Below are 20428 nucleotides of genomic sequence, written 5' to 3' on the forward strand. Positions count from 1 at the left end.
CACTGGCTCTTCCTATGTAATAGGGCCTTACTTGGCATTGCAGCCCTTGAAGTCAGAAACAAAGAGAGAGAAAAGCCTGTTTCTTTTCTCTGCAAGAATGGAAGAATCCTGGTAAAGAAAAGGCAAAGGCCCAATTTACGAAGTCCCTGATAATAGTCAATATGAAAGGTAACTTTGACCACACAGATCTGAATAATGAGGGCTGCAGTCATTAAAGATTCCCACATCTTTAAAGCTTGGCAGGGAAAAGAACAGATTAATTATTCGGGTGGAAAATGCCATGTAAATTTCAATACCTGCTGAATTTGGTCTGAAAAGCATAAATTCACCAAGTAATTCACCATTTTCCATGGGAAACTCGGGAAAGGAGTTACTCTATAGACCAGGTAAATAACTGACCCTGCAGTGTTGAAGACACTTGTAACAGGGCTCAAGTAGGATCTATCTATCTATCTATCTATCTATCTATCTATCTATCTATCTATCTATCTATCTATCTATCTATCTATCTATCTATCTAGATGTCAGATGTACTGATATCTAGTTGCAAAGTACTAGTCGCAATCTAGGACCAGTATTTTTGCGACCAGTAAGGATTTTTAAGAACCCACCTATGTACTAATAGGTTGGTTCCTAAAAATTCATATCGTAGTGGGTTGGAATCTGATCTACATCATGCATATTAATGAGGTAGGTCAGAAATTACAACTTACCACGATTGGAGGCCATCACAGGGATGATGGCTTGCTGGAGCAACAGATCACCTTGTCTGAGTGTGTTAATGAAGCATTTTTTTAAATACAGTCTGTTTTACTTAAAATAACCAGGACTGTGTTTAAAAAGAAAGGTTAGCATTTATTCTGTTTAAGAGGTGGCAGTAGTCCTGCGCACCATTACCTCCTCTTAAACAAACCATTTTTTAACATTAACGAAGGTGAAGGGTTCCCTATTGCTTATGGGTTACCTCGTCCTATGAGGTGTCAGTAAAATATCAATGTTTTGCAACCAGATTTCGGAAGGAAATTATTCATACATTAGATACTGATTCGGTATTTGGCAGTGAAGCCTACAACAAACCCCTTCTAAATCCCATTTTAGGAGTCAGAAACCCTTTATTTTTCTGACTTCTAAAATAGTATTGGGCATAGGAAAAAGCATTTTAGCAGTTGCAAATGCTGAATCACAAGGCCTGCAACTGTTAAAATGCTTACAACATCTGGTCCAATGTTTTTATAAGAACTGTTGTACTGGACAAATCTGGAAAATTAGGGTAAAATAATGGAGTGATATTAATCTAAAATGTCTACAAAATTGGTAAAGGCAAAAACAAATTGCAGGACTATTTAAGGATGAAGTTTAGAAAATATACTCTTAGAACTGCAAATTCACTATTGTTAGACCTGGCAGCCTTAGGATGGTCACCCCTAACTTTTTGCTATCCTCCCTCCACTTTTTAGATACTGTTTTTGCTGGTTTTTAGACTCTGCACACTTTACCATTGCTTACCAGTGCTAAAGTGCATATGCTTTCTCCCTTGAAACATGGTAACATTGGATCATACCCAACTGGACTATTTAATGTACTTATAAGTCCCTAATAGAGTGCACTATTTGTGCCAAGGGTCTGTAGATTAAATGCTACTAGTGGGCCTGCAGCACTGATTGTGCCACCCACTTAAGTAGCCCCTTAACCTTGTCTCAGGCCTGCCAATGCAAGGCCTGTGTGTGCAGTTTCACTGCCAATTCGACTTGGCATTTAAAAGTACTTGTCAAGCCTAAAACTCCCCTTTTTCTACATATATGACTCCCCTAAGGTATGCCGTAGGTAACCCATAAGGCAGTGTGCTGTGTAGGCAAAAGGCAGGACATGTACATATGTAGTTTACATGTCCTGGTAGTGTAAAACTCCTAACTTCGTTTTTACACTACTGTGAGGCCTGCTCCCTTCATAGGCTAACATTGGGGCTGCCCTCATACATTGTTTGAGTGGCAGCTGCTGATCTGAAAGGAGTAGGAAGGTCATATTTCGTATGGCCAGAATGGTGATATAAAATCCTGCTGACTGGTGAAGTTGGATTTAATATTACTAATTTAGAAATGCCACTTTTAGAAAGTGAGCATTTCTCTGCACTTTCTGTGCCTTATAATCCACGTCTGGCTGGGTTTAGTTGACAGCTCCCTTGTGCATTCACTCAGACATACCCCAAACACAAGATACTCAGCCTCACTTGCATACATCTGCATTTTGAATGGGTCTTTCTGGGCTGGGAGGGAGGAGGGCCTGGCCTCACACAAAGGACTGCCACACCCCCTACTGGGGCCCTGGCAGACAGGATTGAACTGAAAGGGGACCTTGTGCAATTCTAAGCCACTCTTTGAAGTATCCCCCACTTCAAAGGCACATTTGGGTATATAAACAAGGCCTCTGCCCCTACCAACTCAGACACTTCCTGGAGAAGAAACTGGAACCAGAACCTGCATCCTGCCAAGACGAACTGCCTGGCTGCCCAAAGGACTCACCTGACTGCTTTCTGTGAAGGACTGCTGCCTTGCTGTTGCCCTGCTGCCTTGCTGCTCTCTGGTTGTGGTGAAGAAGTGCTCCCAAGGGCTTGGATAGAGCTTGCCTCCTGTTCCCTGAAGTCTCAGGACCAAAAAGACGTTGGTGGTCATTACAACCCTGGCGGTCGGTGTTAAAGCGGCGGTAAGACCGACAACAGGCCGGCGGAAAAAAATTAGCAATTACGACTGTGGCGGAAACCGCCAACAAAGACAGCCACTTTAACACTCCGACCGCCACGGCGGTACAAACAAACAACTTGGCGGTCACCGCCAACAGACAGGCGGAAGACAAAGTAACTCCCACAGTATCACAACCTACCAATCCGCCACCTTTTCTGGGGCGGATTCACTGCGGATAAAAAAACGGCGGAAACAGGATTTCGAAGGGAAAACGCTCACCTCTACACACCCCACGAGGAACCAGGGCACCATGGAGCCGGAACTCCAAATTCTCCCTGCGATAGTCTTCCTGCTCCTCTACCAGGAGCACGAACGCCAGCGGCGAAGACCACGGTGAGTACTGCACCTATGACACAGGGGAGGGGGGTGGGAAAAAACAGGGACAGACACACACACAACACCCCCACCCTCAGCCACTACAACACACACACTAATACATATTAATACATGATAGTTACACCCCCCAACCCCCATGGAAGAATGCAAAGACAAAAGGAAATGAGTGTAACCATTGTAATATATAAAAATCAAGTAGGCAAAAATATATATATACACCATAAACAAAATATACACCAAGTATAGTAGTCCAGGAAGTGCTCCAATTAAGTCCGTGGAACACTGGGCCCACACAGTATGGGCGAGGCCCACACAAGATCCCCGACCATGATGGAGAGAACACTGCAGGGGCATCAGAGAGCAAGAAAACAGGCACCTCAGGGGGAGGGAAAGGGGGGGCACCTCAGCCGGTTGAGTGCACGACGCCAAATCCACAAGAGGGCCACATGCCCAATGTTCAATCCTGGGGAGTGCAAAGCCACAGTCTCTCAAGTCTCTACAGTGGGTGGGTTGCCCACTGTTCCATCCTGGGGAGTGCAAAGCCACAGTCTCTCAAGTCTATACAGTGGGTGGGTTGCCCACTGTTCCATCCTGGGGAGTGCAAAGCCACAGTCTCTCAAGTCTATACAGTGGGTGGGTTGCCCACTGTTCCATCCTGGGGAGTGCAAAGTGCAAAGACACAGTCTCTCAAGTCTCTACAGTGGGTTGGTTGCCCACTGTTCCATCCTGGGGAGTGCAAAGCCACAGTCTCTCAAGTGGATAACAGTCTCCACTGGTTCTGGAGGGGGCTTTGTGCCCAGAGTACTGAATCCTGCTAAGGACAGAGGTAGTGGATGTGTCGCTCCACTGGTTCTGGAGGGGGCTTTGTGCCCAGAGTGCTTCATCCTGCTAAGGACAGAGGTAGTGGATGTATCTCTCCACTGGTTCTTGAGGGGGCATTGTGCCCAGAGTGCTTCATCCTGCTTGTGACGGACTCAGTAGCGTCAGTGCCCTTGGCGCTCATGGGCCAGTGGTGCTTGAGGCGGCGGTGCCCTGTTCAGGCGGTGGTGCCCTGTTCAGCGGTGCTTGAGGCAGCGGTGCCCTATTCAGCGGTGCATGGAGCGGTGACGCCCTCTTCAGTGGCGCTTGGAGCGGCGGTGCCCTGTTCAGCAGTGCTTGGAGCGGCGGTGCCCTGTTCAGCGGTGCTTGGAGCAGCGGACTCCTTTGCAGTGACTCAGCTGTTGGTGGTCCTCTCTGTCCCAGCGGGGCTTGTGCTGGCGGTCCTCTCTGTCCCAGTGGGGCTCGTGCTGGCGGTCCTCTCTAGCCCAGCGGGGCTTGTGCTGGCGGTCCTCTCTGTCCTAGCGGGGCTTGTGCTGGCGGTCCTCTCTGTCCCAGCGGGGCTTGTGCTGGCGGTCCTCTCTAGCCCAGCGGGACTTGTGCTGGCGGTCCACTCTGTCCCAGTGGGGCTTGTGCTCGTGGTCCTCTCTGTCCCAGCGGGGCTTGTGCTGGCGGTCCTCTCTAGCCCAGCGGGGCTTCTGCTGGCGGTGGGGCTTGTGCTGGCGGTCCTCTCTGGCCCAGCGGGGATGATGGCGGTGGCCTCCTGGGCAGCGGGGATGATGGCTGTGGCCTCCTGGGCAGCGGGTATGATGGCGGTCTCCTCCGCCGTGCTGCTCTTCCCAGACTTTCCTCGTTTCTTGTGGCCCTTCCCCACCTTGGAAGTGTCGCAGCTGACTCCACACTCCCACCGGGACCCTTGGGAGCGGCTTTGGTGGCTGGAGTCTTCCCCCTCTCCCGCCGGGCACTGGCCAACTTTTGATGCTTCACAGGTGGGGGACTGTCTGTGCTGTGGCTCCGTGCCACACTGGCTGCCCTGGTGGCCGGTGCACTCCAGATTCCGGTGACTACAGGCACCACTGGTCCCGGAGATGTTGTGGCTGAGGTGCTAGTTTGGGACCTAGGAGACGGACGGGGAGGGGGAGGTGTGGGAAAGAGGTCAAGGTTGGACAGGAAAAGTTTACTGGAGACACTGGGACGGGTAGCTGGAGGGGGTTTGGGAGTGGAGGAAGAGGTTGGGTTGTAGGAGGTGTTCGTTTGCTGACTTTGGGTGAAGGTGCATGCGCTTGAGGCTGTCATGAGGTGGATGGCTGTTGGGTGGGTGTGTGCCTGCGTTTGTGTATCTTGGGAGGTGGCGTCACAGACACACTGGGAGAGGACACAGGGGACGTGAGAAGGGTAGTGGGGGTGGTGACTGCACGTGAGCGGGGTGTGGTGGTGGGTGTGCTGGTGATGGCAGTAGTGGCTGTAGATGTAGTGCATGCAGGTGTGAGTGGAGACGAGACTGGGAGGGAGGAGGGAGATGAGGAGGAGGGGGACACAGTGGAGGCAGTGGATGTTGCTATGTCTGCATGTGTGTGATGCTTGCGTGAGTGCCTGTTGGATGTGTGGTGCTTATGTTTGCCTGAGCTTCCCTTGTGTGCATGTTGGTCTGTAGGTGTGCTTGTGATAGGCTGGGGTACAGGGGATTAAGTCTGGGTGGAGGAAGTTGGAGGGGGGAGGCTAGAGACAGGGACAATGGCTGCCATCAGTGCTGAGGCCAGAGTCTGAAAAGCTCGCTGTAGGGCCGCCTGACGAGAATGAATGCCCTCCAGGAATGCATTTGTTTGTTGCAACTGCCTCTCTGCACCCTGGATGGCATTCAAAATGGTAGACTGCCCAACAGTGAGGGACCTGAGGAGGTCAATGGCCTCCTCACTGAGGGCAGCAGGGGTGACTGGGGCAGGGGCTGAGGTGCCTGGGGCGAAGGTGATGCCCACCCTCCCAGGTGAGCGGGCACGGGGCAAAGGCTGAGGGGCTGCTGAGAGGGTGGTGCTGGTAGGGGGGGTGGCGGCTGTACCTGTAGATGCGGGGGGCACAGATGTTGCCGCCACCACAAGGGAGCTCCCATCAGAGGACAAGTCTGTGTCGCTGGTCTCAGCTCCTGTCCTCGCCGTGGAGCTCCCCTCACCCTCCGTCCCACTGGTGAAGTCCGAGTCCATAGTGTGGCCCTCCATGTGGGATGCAGCCCCCTCATGCTCCGGTGCCACTGCTCCTCCGCCTGATGATGCTAATGCACACAAGAACAGGGAGACCACAAAAAGTGGGTGGACGACAGAAGAAAGACATGTTGAGTGCGTGCATTACCGCTACCATTGGGGGACACGACAGACACACAAGCCCCCTGCACTACGCCGCGCTCTTGGGCTCCACTGTTCAATTCCTGGGAAATGGCCTTCTAGGCTATGGACAACATCTGCACACATGTATGACACAGGGGCATAACTAGGTGTACCTGGCACTCTGCAGAGGTGGGGTGAGGTGCCACATGGCCTGCCTTACGGAGGGACCTTGCCTACGGAACTCGCCCTGGCCTAGGGAAACCCACAGCCCACCTCCCCCACCCAGACCCCTCCACTGCGCGCAAAATCAGCAGGATGAGAGTGTACTCACCCCCTTATGTCTGCTGTGATGCCCTCAAGCGCCCATCCAACTCCGGGTAGGCCACCGCCAGGATCCTGGACATCAGGGGGGTCATGGTGCGACGGGCACCCCTCGCACGTTGGGAGTCCATCCCCAGCTGAGCCTCCGCCGTCTTCTTGCTCCAGCGGCGAATGTCCTCCCATGTTTTCCGGCAGTGGGTGCTCCGTCTGTGGGAGACCTCCAGGGTCCGGACGTCATTGGCGATGGCACGCCAAATATATTTTTTCTAGTGGGCACTGACCTACATTAATTGTACAGGGGGATGAGGAACTTATTACCAACTGCACCGTCACAGTCATTGGCCACCATCCCTACCCTTGCCATGTGGCACATGCACTCACCATTGTTTCATGCACGCCGCAATCTCCCCCCTGCCTTCTTACATCCACCCCACTCCACACAGGCATAGCCCATACAGCATGCTCCCAGTGTACTTACCTGTTTGTCTGGAGGACCGTAGAGTAGCGTGTACTGGGGGAGGACCCCGTCCACGAGTTTCTACAACTCCTCCGATGTGAAGGCAGGCGTCCTTTCCCCAGACGCACGAGCCATTGTCTTTTCCAGACCGAGGTCACAGCAGCACTTGCAGTGTAGGTCCTCTCCTGTCGAAGATCAGGTATCAAGTGATTGAACAGATAGAAAATGGCGGTCACGTCCGCGGCTGTGCGTACCGTCACCGCCGGCGTGCATCGTCATTGGCTCCTGGGACCCATAGGGTCCAACGTTCACCAATGCAGCATTGCGCCATAGTCTTTGACCGCTTACCGCGACGGTGTACAACGCCAGCGCAGTTACCTCACATCCAATTGTCCCACTTTACAGGTCAGGCAGCTGCCATTTCAGGGGCCCACATGGCTTCATTTTTAACTGCGTCACACATACCTAGGCCTAGACTCAACACACATATAGGCCACTTTTTGGATTATGATTGCTGTTCTGTGTAAGCTGTGGGTTCGTACCTCTGAGTTGTTTGACTCTGCGCTCGCTGTTGTCCTTCATAGGCACCGTCCGCTGGGACATGTGAGGAGATGGCGGCATCCTCCGGTATACCGACCGTTGGTGGACCTGTCGACAATGGAAGAAAGACATGTGATCATCACCTACAGGCTTGACTGTGCCACAATCCAGGAACTGTGTACCCAGCTGGAGCCAGACCTGATGTCAGCTATCCGCCATCCCACAGGAATCCCCCCTCAAGTGCAGGTGCTGTCAGTGCTCCATTTCCTTGCAAGTGGGTCATTTCAAACAACAGTGGCCATAGCATCAGGGATGTCCCAGCCTATGTTTTCCAACGTGTTGTCCAGAGTGTTGTCTGCCCTGCTGAAACACATGCGGAGCTACATCGTTTTCCCTCAGGTGGAGGATTTCCCTCCAGTGAACGGTGATTTATATGCCCTGGGACATATCCCAACATCATGGACAGAGGTGCTGTCATCACTGTGGGCCTCTTCTGTTGGTGGTGTGGACATGTGTGGACCCTCCTGTCCAGTGATGTTGGGTAGGGGTCCCGCAGGGTATAAAAGGATGTTTATTACATCTGTGTGTGCCATGGTGTGCAATGGGTGGGTGACCGTGTACCCCAGTGCTTGCATTCTTGTGTGATGATGTTTTAGGGGGGTGTATGGGTATGTGCAGTGGCCATGCTTTAGTGATGTGTGTCCATGCTTTGTTGTTGCATGCAGGGCTTGGTGTTGGGATGGGCGGTTTGTGATGTTGGGACATTTGTGAGGAGTTGGAGTGATGGGGGTGAGGGTGAGGTATGTGATGGCATGCAGGTAGGGTGGGGGATGTAATAGTTAAGATTTGACTTACCAGAGTCCATTCCTCCACCTACTCCTGCGAGGCCCTCAGGATGCAGAATCGCCAAGACCTGCTCCTCCCATGTTGTAAGTTGTGGGGGTCCGCCGCCAGTCTGCTGAACCGCAAGGTGGTGTCTTGAGACCACAGAATGCACCTTCCCCCGTAGGTCGTTCCACCTCTTCCTGATGTCATCCCGATTTCTTGGGGGTTGTCCCACTGCGTTGACCCTGTCCACTATTCTGCGCCATAGCTCCATCTTCCTTGCAATGGAGGTGTGCTGCACCTGTGCTCCGAATAGCTGTGGCTCTACCGGACGATTTCCTCCACCATGACCCTGAGCTCCTCCTCCGAGAACCTTGGGTGTCTTTGCCGTGCCATGGGGTGGTGTGGGTGATGTGTGGGGTGGTGTGTGGGGTGATAAGTGTGCTGATATGTAGTGGTGTGTTGTGTGAGGTGCGTGGAAGTTATGTGGGTGATGGTGTTGTGTGCTTGTGGATGCTAGTATTGTTGATGGTGGTGTCTCTCTCTGGCCTTCTCTCGGTAATTGTGGTTGTAAGGGTTTGTGGGTGATGTGGGTGTGTGTTTTATATTGTATTGGGTGTGTGGGAGTGGTGTGTGTATGTGTATCAGGTGTGTGTATTTGGAATTGTCCAATGTGGCTGTGTTTTGGAGATGTGTGTGTATTTTGAGAGCGGCGGTGTGTACCGCCAATGGAATACAGGGGTTGAAAGACCGCTGCGTGGATTCGTGGGTCGTAATAGTGTGGGCGTATTTTCGTGGGTAGTAATAGTGTGGGCGTATTTCTGTTGGCGTGACAGTGTCGGTTTTGTTTTCGCCAGTTAATCACTGACCTTTGGTGTGGCGAACTTGTGTGGGTGTCTGAATATTGGCAGATTCCGTGCTGTGGGTCATAATATTTGTGGCGGAATTCCGCGGCCGCGGCGGTGTGTTGGCGGTCTTCTGCACGGCGGTACACGGCTTTTACCACCAGGTTTGTGATGACCCCCTTTATCTCTACAAGAAGGACTCATCGTGCGGTGAAATTCGATGCACAGCCTGCCAAAAACGACGAACAGTCTGCACCGTGGTGAAAATTTCACCGCACGCCGAACCGGAATAAAACAGCCCAACTTCGCAAAAAGATCGATGCAGCGCCAGCGTAGCGACCGGAAATTCGATGCACGGTCCACTGGATCGACGAACAGCCAAGCCGGAACGACGTAGCCTGACCTCCAGAGAGGAATCAACGCAGTGCCTGCCGTGCGCTAGAAAATTCAACGCAACGCCCACCGGATCGGATCGGACCCAGCTCCTGTGACTTAGTCCTGCCAGCGCAGGAAATCCACGCATCGTCCCCGGGGCATCTGAAAACCCCACAACCAGAAGAGGATCCACGACTGAGCGCCAGAAAACGACGCACAGCCGTCCCTGCGTGAAAACGAAACATCGCATTGCTGTGTACGGCCTGAGAAATCGGCACACACCCCTTTGTTTCCACGCATCTCCTCCTCTGCGGTTCTTTGCGGAGATTTCTCACGCAAATCAGGTACTTTGAGCTTGAAAGCGACTTTGTTTGATTTTTTAAAAGACTTAAGACACTTTGGCCCATATTTATACTTTTTGACGCACAACTCCGCCAACGCAGTTGTGCGTCAAAAATTTTACCGCCGGCTAACGCCATTCCAACGCACCATGCGGGCGCCTTATTTATGGAATGACGTTAGCCGGCGCTGCGGACTCACACCAGTCAGCGCCGGCGTATGGGAAAATGGGGGTTGTGCGTCAAAAAATGGGGCAAGTCAGGTGTGAGCCAAAATTCAGGCCTCAAACCGGATTTGCGGCATTTATTTTTTACGCCCAACCTCCATTGACATGACTCCTGTCTTAGCAAAGACAGGAGTCATGCCCCCTTGCCCAGTGGCCATGCCCAGGGGACTTATGTCCCCTGGGCATGGTCATTGGGCATAGTGGCATGTAGGGGGGCCCAAATCTGGCCCCCCTATGACACTTAAAAAAAAGAAAAATAATACTTACCCCAACTTACCTCAACTTCCCTGGGATGGGTCCCTCCATCCTTGGGTGTCCTCCTGGGGTGGGCAAGGGTGGCAGGGGGTGTCCCTGGGGGCAGGGGAGGGCACCTCTGGGCTCCTTCCGAGCTCACAGGTCCCTTAACACCTGCCCTGACCCAGGCGTTAAAAAACGGTGCCCATCAGGCTGTGCGCCGTTTTTTAAGGCCCACCCCCTCCTGTGCGTCAAAATGACATCAGAGTATAAATATGGGGCACAGGCCTTAAAGTCATTTTTTGGAAGGGAATGCCTACCTTGCATATAATTAACGCAAGGCTGGTTCCCCCTTCCCAAAAATGACGCACATGGTGGAATTTTGACGCCCGCGGGGTCGGACGTCAAAGTATAAATATGGGGCAGGGTTTGCGCCGATTGTGCGTCAAAATTTTTGGCACACATTCGGCGCAAACAGAGCATAAATATGCCCCTTTATATCACTTTTCAGTGATTTCTCACCATTTACTTATTGTATCTCTGATCGTTTTGACCTGCATTTATCCAGATAAATATTATATATTTTTCTAAACACTGTGGGGTGTATTTTTGTTGTGCTATATACTGTTATTGTATGATTTATTGCACAAATACTTTACACATTGCCTTCTAAGTTAAGCCTGACTGCTCAGTGCCAAGCTACCAGAGGGTGGGCACAGGGAAATTTGGGTTGTGTGTGACTTACCCTGACTAGAGTGAGGGTCCTTGCTTGGACAGGGGGTAACCTGACTGCCAACCAAAGACCCCATTTCTAACAACTTTTAAATAATCGCATTGTAGGTCCAGAAGCTGCACTGGTTTTCTCGACAATAACATGGGTTAAAGAGGGATGCCCTCAGTAATAGAATGCCAAATAGCACTAAAAAGAAGAAGGCACAAAGACAAGAATAGCCTTCTGGTTAAAGATCCCTTTGACAGGATAATTTATTTCAGAAGAGTCTTCAGTCTTATAAATAATGGAATTAATTTACAGGATAGAAGCATTGGCCCACATTAAGACATTAGCAGTAGAAACCGCCTACGGCCGCGGTGACGGCCGCCAAAAGACCATTACTGCGGCTACCATCTGTTCGCCAGATTATTACCACAGCCGGACTTCGGCCACAAGAAGGGCTGAAATCCTGCTGTGGCCATACTGGTGGATGGTGGGAAGGTGCACTGCATCCACCAGCACATCCACACTGGTAGACCGCCGCCAGCAGTATCATGACACATGATACGGCCTGGTGGTGTTCAGCTGGTGGGCGCTGCTGATGGTAGCAGCACCCCGTCCAGTTCCCTGATGGAAGACCACATGGATGTGGGTAAGTTGGGTTTCCGACAGGGGAGGGGAGTGTTGTGTGTGTGGGGTTGTTTGCGTGGGTGTATGCATGTGTGTGAATGTGTGTAAGAATGGAAATGTGAATGCGTGTCTGCAAGTCAGTGTGAATGTGTGTATGGATGTGTGCGAGCATGAATGCATGTATGCGTGAATGAATGCGTGTATGCCAGTGTGAGTGAGTGGGTGTATGCATGGTGCGTGTCTGCGAGTGTGTGCGTGTATGGTGGAGTGGGGGATTGAAAGGGGGGAGCGTGGATGGAGGGGGGTGGGAGGCATCTGGGGAGTTTTTGGTGGAGTGGATGAGCCTCCTACCAGTGACAGGGAAGAAATGCCCTGTCACTGGTAGGGCCTATCGCCATGGTTTTCGTGGCATTGCTAACGCCACGAAAACCATGGTGGTAGGCTGGCTCAAAATGCAGCCGGCGGTACAATAGCAGCCGCTGGGCTGGAGATCGTTATCTCCAGCCCGGCGGCTGCTACCGCCATGGCGGTAGGAATGGTAAATCGGCGGGTTGGCTGCAGCCAACCTGCCAATGTCATAATATGGCAGTATGTACCTCCAGCCTGTTGGTGGTACTACTGCCACATTACCACCTACCGCCGGGGTCATACTGATCCCCATTGTCTCTTCATACTTATAAATGCTGGACTTGAATTGCAGAGTAGAATTTTACAGATCTGTGATTGTCAACAGCAGAGCTAAAACTATCATGAAGCAGCATCAGTTCTGAACATGTGTAAAGTAATGAAGCATAGCCAGCTGTTTATGTAGGACTGGTGTAGGAAACACCTAACAGAAGGAGACAGGCAGGAATGCATTATGGTGGCTTCGTCGTGGCCTTGTATTGACAATGCACATATCATAGTTCTCTTACTATGAATGAAAAAGTCATCTAGGCCAAATAGTTACTTCCTTCAGGCACCAACCCATCTCAAGCGGAAATTCACAGCTTCCCTCTGTCCTCGTAAGCAAAAGTAACTGAAAGAGAGGAAACAATATAGTAAGTAGAGCCAAGACAAAAGACACTGTTGAGGATCTTCAGTGCTCCCCATGTCAGCACCATTGTTTTTCGCAAATCTACACCCATTCCAGTTAAAGCGAGCGCTGGTAGCAAAGGCCCAAATATTCAAGATAAGAATATTGTTTTTAAGGTATATAATATTTTTTTTTTTAAATATCATTGTATATAATATTGTTTACTTTAATATAGTTGTATTAAATATCATGTTTTAAATAAATTAAAATAAATTAGTTATTACATTATTGTTAGGTATTAGTGTTATTATAATAGTTGCAATGTAATGTTTTTAGTATACTTTGTCATTTTTAATATGTAAATAATGTATTTTACATTTAAGCAGTAATTTTTAATTTAGCAACAGTTGTTGGGTTTATGGGGATTAGGGTTGGAAGTAATTTAAATATAAATTTGTGTTTTCTATTTTTAATTTTTTATGTTAATTTAATAATTATTAGTTAATTCACTATGTAAATTATTTAACTGATTAATTGTTACTTTAATTATTTGCTGTACAGTTTGTCAGTTGTTAAAGTGTAATTAGTAATAAATAGTGGAAAATTATATCAAACATAAATTATTTTTCTTATGTTTAATGATCTTTTTATGTTAATTAAATATGTAATCATTAAGTATTTTAATTATTTAATTGATTGATTGTTATTTCCTTAGTAAAGTTGTTTATGTTGATTACTTTACCGTGGCTCAAAGCCATAAAAATACATCCTAAAACCAAAGTAAGTACATTATATAAATATATGACCACACATTATATAAAACCAAGTTAATTTCTAAAAAGATAAAAGATAGACACACACATCAACAAAATAAAATGCTATATAGATGACTAGACAATAATCAAAGTTAATCTGTTAAAGCTTTTACAAATACACCACAACATAAATAAAAGCCTGGATACTGTGAAAAAAATTGGTTGCAGAGGATTGTTTTTTAAAATCCTAAGTGCCTCCACATGTTGTCTAATACCCAGGTACTACAAGAAGGAAGCACCCACTTTCTTCTCGGATGCTTATAGGTCTTACAGAAGAAAAAAATATAGGCCTCAGACTCCTCTCCTAGGCCACAAGTGGGACAAGTCAGGATCAAAGAATTATCCCCATTCCTCCACTTACATATCAGCATACACAGGGGCGGTGAGCCATGTCTGAATTGTACAAATAGTTTATGTGCCAGCACCGACTGTATCTCATCTAAAAAGGGTTCAAATCCATGAAAATCTTTAAACTCTAGAAATCTTTGGGTCATTGAACCTTGAGGGCAGGAGGGGCATAGCTTGAGGAGCCGTCATGGTGGATGCTTATTAGAGGAGCTCCGCAGCGCCATGGAGTTATCCTGCAAGATGCAACTGGCATGAGGGGAAGAATCAACAAGCAGCGGCACACAAGGAGCATCGTGGAGTCGTGGAAGCGGGAACCGGCTACCACCTTTCCCAGAGACTGTATATGGCTGTAGGCCCCCATGGGAGCGGCGCAGCCCAGGCAACAAAATGGCACGTGGAGCGCTTAGCCGGCCCATGGGGTAGCTGAAGCTGCGGGAATCGGCTGAGTACCGCTGATGGCGCCGTGGAGCAACGGCACCCCGGGTGCAGGACTGAAGAGGTGAGCTGCGTTCGGGGACTGCCTGGCGATACAGAGATGAGTGAGGCTGCATGGACTCATGAAGTGTGCTGGAGCTGCGGGAAACACCCTGCTGAAGCGGCAGGCAACAGGGGGCTTCCTATAGTGACTGGGGCCTGTGGAGCGGACCCCTGAGTTGGAGGGGGAGTGTAGGCTTGATCTACTATTGGCATTGTTGCGGAGGCTCTCTAGGAGTGGTGTCCCCACTGCCTGTATGCGGGAGCTGCACTGGTGTGCCCCGGTTGTTGCTGCTGCCTGGAGTTCTTAGAGGCGGGCTGTGCGCTATCAATGGGACTGTAGCTCTGGGCATTGGAGGTGACGTTGAACGAGTCCTGTCGGACAGGTACAGCCCGCAGTGGCTGCATGCATTGAGCCCACTGGACCCCCGCTGGCATCATATTACTGGCCAGCGGCTTAACAAGTGTGATGGTCTGGTGGCACAGAGCTGGGACAGATAAGCTGTGTAATAGAGCACACCGGCAACAGCCCAGTTCTGCTGTTATTAAGTGCCCATTAAGAATTACCACTATATCATGGGGCACTGACGGAAGGGCGTGGAGCACGCTGTATTGATTCGTCACCTTTCGCACGACACTGTACTGCTAGCCATGGGTCGTCAGTGGCCTGTGGGCAACCACCTACATCTCAGTGCGTGAGGGACTCCACCAACTCCAACAGTTACAATGCCAAATGCAGAGCGCCCCAGCACCCTAGAAGATAAGTTAGATGCTGTACCATTGGCTATTGATGGCACTCAGACCTCGCTAAAGTCGAAGATAGACACGGTCTCCTCAGATCTGAGTCTCCTCCATGCGGACCATAGAAAGCTAGCGGACCGGGTGGTATTGGTGGAAAATACTGTCATGACCTTGCCACCCAGAATGGCCAACCTGGAAACCTCCCTGAAGGAACTATCGGAAAGGGTGTGCATACTGGAGTACCGGGCGGAGGATGCGGAGGGCAGATCCCGCAGAAACAATGACCGTCTGGTAGGCCTGCCGGAGGGCACCAAGGGGACCATTCCTGTGTGGTTCATCAAAGGCTGGCTGTGCACAGCTCTCCCCCGGATGCCCTTACCCATTTTTTCTCCATTGAAGAGCACACAGGGTCCAGGCCCGACGGCCCCCAGCGGGTGCCAACCCACGACTGATGGTCATAAGATTCCTTCATTACCATGACAGAGACATAGGCGGTCATTATGAACATGGCGGTAAACACCGTTGACCGCCGTGGTGACGATGAACAGTAGACCGCCATTGGCGGTGAACAGAAACCCGCCATATAATGAACCAAAAATCTTATTCAGACAAAAACCACCAGTCCACCAGTCTCCACCAGGACCTTGTCGGCGAAAATGCTGGATCTCCCATCCCACCACCGCTGAGCACACCCACCCCCAGTCCTCCAAATAATGATGCACAAATCACCTTGGCGCTCAGTGGAAGCCGAACGACCAATGGCGGTGCAGACCGCCACGGGGGGGCAAGTGGACCCAACAGTAAGAAGTGTACATATTGGATAAGTTAGAAGCCCACACATCTGACACACATCCACAACACCATAAAACACTCACAGACACACCCCACAATCCTTTGCAACATAAGTAGGCCAACGAAGACAGAGATCACCAGAAGCAGACACCGAACGCCACAATCCATAATACTTACACCCAACCACACAAGAGCAAGAGGACACTGGGGATGGAACCCTGGACACTGATGAGCAGGCTGGCCCCTCACACAGTCCCGGACTGTCACCATCCAGCAGCCCCACCCAGGATACCACTGACACCCCTACCACCCAGCCAAGAACATCAGCCCAGGGCAACTGTCCCCACACCTGTGTATCCAGGCCACAGACTGGTGATACACAGGTACAGAGGCCACAGTCACCCCCTACCAACAGTCAGGAAGACGATGGCCCCAGTACAAGTGGTACCACCAGACCTGTGCAGGTGACACAGGCACAGGGGGCTAGGCCCAGTGGGAGGGCATCACTGACCCAAGGGGGAGGCCACAGGATGGATGCTGCAGCCCAAGACGTGATTTCGGAGATCCTGGGAGCCTAGCACCATATCCAGGACAGATTGGCCCAGATAGTATCCACCCTGGAGCAGAGTCAGAGGATGCAGCAAGCACACCACCAAGAGGCCATGGAGCAGTGGAAACTTCACAATGCCACAATGGCCAGCATAGCAGGTGCGCTGTAGCAGCTTGTCCAAACACAGCCTGAGGCCCACACAGAACAGGAAGCCCCAACTTCAGCACAGGAGACAGACTGGACAATAAGAGCATCAGCAGCGACTTCACATGTACTACCCTCAGAGGAAACATAGGGGACATCCATCTCATTCCCTACAGGCCAACAACAGGCACCCAAATGCACCATCAGGCCAAGATATGGGACAGGAACACCTGCCAAGAACAAGGCCCCCTCTAAGAAGTGACTCTGCAAAAAACTGTCAACAAACTATCCCACCCAATCAACCACCAAACAGTGCTACCAATAATTATAAACTCATGTAAGCATGGATGGACCTACCAATACTGACAACAATGCTGCCACAATGTTGCCATTTTGGATAACCACCATTGACACACTGCCATCACTGTAATTTGCACGATTTTATCCCTGCACAAAATAAAACACATATCACACCTGTTACAATGTCCCCTGTCATTATTTATTAACAAAGTGAAGTATGGATGCAACTGGTTTATAACTCCTTTATTTGTACCTGCATAGCACGAACTGCATCACTCGCCTTATATGTTGTTGTGCCTAAATATGTTTATAAAGAATTCACTAAATTGTATACTGTCCTATGCAAACCTGGACACAGTGGCAATTAGTATATTCCAACCCCCCCAGATGACAAGATACACTGACAGTATGATGCACAGACACCAATATCATCCAACTGTCCCACATAGTTACTGGAAGTAGAGTTGTATCAGTTGTGTCCTGGAATTTACATCTTCCCCTTCCTCATCATCACAATCACTCTCGTCCCCTCTCTGAGGAAGCTGCTCTGGATATACAGCACCCTCCTCTTTCAAGAGGGGGATAGAATTTCTCACAGCCATGTAGTGCAGCATGCAGCAGGCCACCACTATTCTACACACCTTTTCAGGCCCATAGGTCAGGGAACCGCCATAGATATGTAGACAACAAAATCTAGCCTTCAGGAGACCTAGTGTGCGCTCTATCCCCCTCCTAGTACATCCATGGGCCTCATTATAATTCCTCTCTGCATCTGTTCCAGGATTCCTCACTGGTGTCAGGAGCCAACGCAATTTGGGATAGCCAAAATCACCCAGAGAAAGGTTAACAACACAACTTAAAATGACAAGCCTCAGAGGCAGACAGGCTGTCTGTCTGCAAGGTGGCAATATGTGAGAGAAACACCTACCTATGATCCACCCTCTGTCCTCTTGTAGTTGTTCCGTCTTGTGTGGCACACTACTGTTCCTCAGCACAAATGCATCATGGACTGAACCAGGGAACATGGCATTCACATGTGTGATGTACTGGTCTGCAGTACACACCAATTGAATGTTCATGGTGCAAAGGTTCTTCCTGTTTCTGTACACCTGTTCACTTACTCTTGGGGGGATGATAGGTATGAGGGTGCCATCGATGGCACCTATCACATGGGGTATGTTGACAAAGGCATAGAAGTCCGACTTGATGGCAGGGAGGTCAGTACTTTGGGGAAACCTCACATAGGACTGCAGATGCCGTACAAATGCATTCAGGAATCTTGTCAGTATAATGCTAAACATTGGCTGTAAAAAAACAGCACCCATGCCCACTGTCACTTGAAACGAGCCCGTGGCCAGGAAATGGAGTGCAGAAAGCACCTGCACTTCGGTAGGGATGGCATGCTGATTACGATTTGCCGGAGTCAGTGCAGGATCCAGTAATGAACAAAGTTCAAGACTAGTTGCACGAGTGAGTCTGTAATTGATAATGATGTGACGCTCCACTATGGTTGCAAATCCACAAGTGGTCTGTACACTGATGGGGCCCCTCCTCGCCACAAGGGTCTGTACCTAGGAGGAGTTGAAAACATGTGTGAGGAACACACATACATCGGCACACATTGTCAGTCATTGTGCACTGCTTGCTTGATTTTCATGACAAAAATGCATAATGTGTATGACATAACATCAATTTGACCACAATGAAAGATCAGGGCTTGTCAGGTGAGGTAATGTGAATTGTCACATGCCTATGTGTGTTTGGGGAACAGTAGCGCCTACATTGTGCAGATGGGAGTTTTATAAATGCTACGTTTTTGCCAAAATGTCTGCCCCATGAAATCCACAACTGTTGTTGTGGAAGTGACCTCATACCACCAGCGGTTGACGTAACAGCGTAAGGCGGTGTTTAGCGCAGTGCGCAAATTCATTGGTTAACATGGATGTCAATGGGGAATCCTAGCGTATCATGATCGACGCCGGCGGTGACGGTGCACACCGCCGCGGTGCGTAAGCGAACTCGTCACCCCAACATCACTTGACTCCCTGATCTTGTGCAAGCAGATACTCCACTGAGTGTACTGCTGTGTCCTGCCTCTGCTCATGGAAGTGGCACGTGTTGCAGGGGAGAGGGCCCAGGCCTTCACCCAAGAGGAATTGGAGAGGCTTGTGGGCGGGGTCCTGCCCCTGTACTCCAAGCTCTACGGACGGCCAGAGGTACAGGTGAGTAGGAGCATTGGGGGCCATGGATGTGTGTAATGGTTGGTGTTAGCAGCATACATGTGTGCACCTCTGACCCTGGATGGGCCAGGGCTCCTGAAATGCTGCGTGTACATGTGCTGTACGTCGGTTTGTACTGTCCGTCCCATAGTGGACGTATAGCCAGCTGTATACGTTTGGCCAGTGCCTGACCTCTGTGTTACATTTCTGTGTGTCCCTTTTAGGTAAGTGCAAACCAGAAGAGGGCACTTTGGCATGCCATCGCCAAGGAGGTGCAGACTCTGGGGGTCTACAACCGGCAGAGCACCCACTGCAGGAAGAGATGGGAGGACCTGCGGCGCTGGGCGCGAAAAATCTGCAAGGCCCAGCTGGGGAAGTCCTCCCAACGGGGAAGGGGTGCGCGTCGGGCACTGACTCCCCTTATGCTATGCATCCTGGCAGTGGCCTACCCAGACCTGGATGGGCGCTTGAAGGCTGCACAGCAGTCACAAGGGGGTGAGTACACATGCCATATTTTTGACCCTTGATGCAAGTGTGTGTGTGTGTGCATTCAGGTTTATGCTACTTAGTTGCAGGGACTCTGATTGATGTGCATCTATAATATGGCCCCCATGGGGAGTAGGGGTGTTTTGGTCAGGTCTCCTACACGTCAGGTTCAATTGTAGCAGCACACGCTACAAAATATACACAGATGACAATATATGGTAGCATAATATAGTATAAAGAGTCCTCATCCAATCAGTTCCATGAGCAAATTGTGTTTTATTCTTCTTGTACTTGTTCCCAACTTCATCCGTCACATGATTTCCATAATGTTCAAACTCCACCAAAATTGTTCCCAACTTCACCCGTCCCGTCAACACGTGTTTCGTCTAGGGAGTACCCATTGACTTCTTCAGGACTTCCTCTTGTCAATTTCAAATACTCGCTGTACTGCCTACTAGATCCTGACAGTAGCGGTTGATTTTGGATGTTGGACTGTCCGTAAAGTGGTGCACACTTTGGTCCCTCTATTGTTACATACTGCTGGTCCTGATCCGGTCACCCCTGCCGTGAGACCAACTATCTCTTGTCTTAGTTGTTATCACCCAGTTTGGTTGGCCACTTGTTCTAGTGTGCCACTCTTTTGGTATTTACAATGATCTTGTTACAATATGTTGCATGTTGTTACCCACCCTATAACCTCTCAACTGCTAGGCAATTCATGATGTTATTTACACACATTGCTCTGCTCCCTCACATGCATGAAGGAAGCTATCAGCCATGTGGCAAATATGCGCAGCACCCCCAGTTGTCCACCCTACATATGATGGCACAC

This window comes from Pleurodeles waltl, chromosome 11 (genome assembly GCF_031143425.1).
Source record: "Pleurodeles waltl isolate 20211129_DDA chromosome 11, aPleWal1.hap1.20221129, whole genome shotgun sequence".
In the NCBI taxonomy this organism is placed as follows: Eukaryota; Metazoa; Chordata; class Amphibia; order Caudata; family Salamandridae; genus Pleurodeles; species Pleurodeles waltl.